The sequence below is a fragment of the Penaeus monodon genome, chromosome 5 (assembly GCF_015228065.2).
Source record: "Penaeus monodon isolate SGIC_2016 chromosome 5, NSTDA_Pmon_1, whole genome shotgun sequence".
NCBI lineage: Eukaryota > Metazoa > Arthropoda > Malacostraca > Decapoda > Penaeidae > Penaeus > Penaeus monodon.
The window spans coordinates 27,315,082-27,317,019 of NC_051390.1; positions in this window are offsets into that span (position 1 = coordinate 27,315,082).

Here is a 1,938-nt window from a genome sequence, read left to right on the forward strand (position 1 = left end):
TATGTATGTATGTATGTATGTATGTATGTATGTACTTACGTGTATATATTCATCCTGTCAGTGAAGCATGTTCTTGGTATGTTCTGTTGGCCTGCACCATGAAGATCATCAAGAGCATCACTGGAAGCAATTTGATCTGCTGCTGCCATTTCTGAAACAAAGTAGATCTCTTTTAACCTTTTGTAATTTTATAATTTTACAAGGCTAATTTAAGTAATCCCAAATAACCAGAATATGGCTTTAAAGTTATAGATAGGCTAGAATACCTAGAAAGAGCATGGAATGTTTTTTGGAAATTATTGGGTATACATTATAAGGATGTTGATTATTTAAATTCGATTAAAATTAAGTAAATAATAACTTTGTGAATTCTAATGATCTCGGCAAAACTCTACAAAATTGGTAAATCGTCCCGCGACCACCACGGCCTCCAATTATGTATTCTGGCATGACGGAGGTTTCCGGTGCTTCTTGTAATTTATCCTTTAAGTAAGAATTAGTCCAAGCACTATGATGCCAAATATACATTAAGAAGTTTGTTGGCCTTTGCCGAAGCGAGAGGCTGGAGTCGCACATGTCATATCTTCACTGAGGAGCAGAGTTATTTATTTTAAATGAGACAAACATGTTTAACACTTTTCAAATAATTATTGATATGGTAACTATAGCTGTAATTATTGATCTTACTAATGTATGTGGTTATTTTGGTGATGAGTGTCAGTGTTCTCGACACTTTCCACAGTCACCTGTCTAGAAATCAACAAAGTCTGGGTAAATACTTCCAAAGGTGGAATGTTTATGAAATCACCTGTTATTTAATAAATATTTTCGACTGAAAAAATACATACAGAGTTTTTTTAAGATAATTCTACTGCATCCTGATTAACTTTACTGAAAAGTACTTTAAAAAGTGTCAATGAAGGAGACGGGTATAGCTGGCTTCGTTGTCGGGCATGTTCCAATATTTTCTATACCGCGAACGAACTCTAAGCGCAAGGCAGGCCCGTCTATTGTAATGGGGGACTTTAATGTAAATCTCTTACTTTTAAAAACTCCACCCCATTTGAATTTAGCTATTATTTTTCCCAAACACGATTTTATAAACTCCACCCCATTTACATATAGCTGTTATTTTTCCCCAACACAATTTTAAAAACTCCACTCCATTACATATAGCTATATTTTTTTCCCAACACGAGTGACCTCATCATAGCAACTTTAACGCATCACAATAGGTCTAACGATTTTATTGACTATAAAAGTAGCTTCATATTGCACAAATCCCTTACAGATCATTTTCCCATCATCAGCTCCTTCATCTGCACCCATATTTTGTTGTATGTAAGAGGCTAATAAAAGAAGCACCTATCGAGATAATTAGTGTGAGCTCCTCGTAAGTCGCCAGAATTTCAATTCTGCTTTTGCATTTCTTCATATATTTGTAGAATTATACGAGAATTTTCCATTGAAACAATACAAAGTTAAAGAAAGACTTATGCAAAATGGCAAATAACTTGGGAAGAAATATGCAAAATTTTGTCATAAACTGCATGTAACTAATATTAAAAAAAAAAAAAAATCTGGTAATACCAAAGAGAAATGGGAGACAATTAATGACATTATAGGCAGAAAAAAATATAAAAAAGCAGGTTTTACATTTGAAAACAGATAATCGAGAGCATAATGAATTTAATAATCATTTTAAAGGAATAGGGACAAAACTAGCTGCTAAAGTACCAGATACTAATATACACTATTTGTTAGAACCAGCAATTGTATCTGTTAGACTATCACCAGTGAGTCAGAGTGAAAAAACGAAGGTTGTTTTGGGCTTGAAAGTTCCTGTATTTCATGAACTAAACATTTCTGTGATTTAAGGCTGTATAAATGAAATAGCACTAGTTTTGGCAAAATTAATAAATATATATTTCAGGGAGA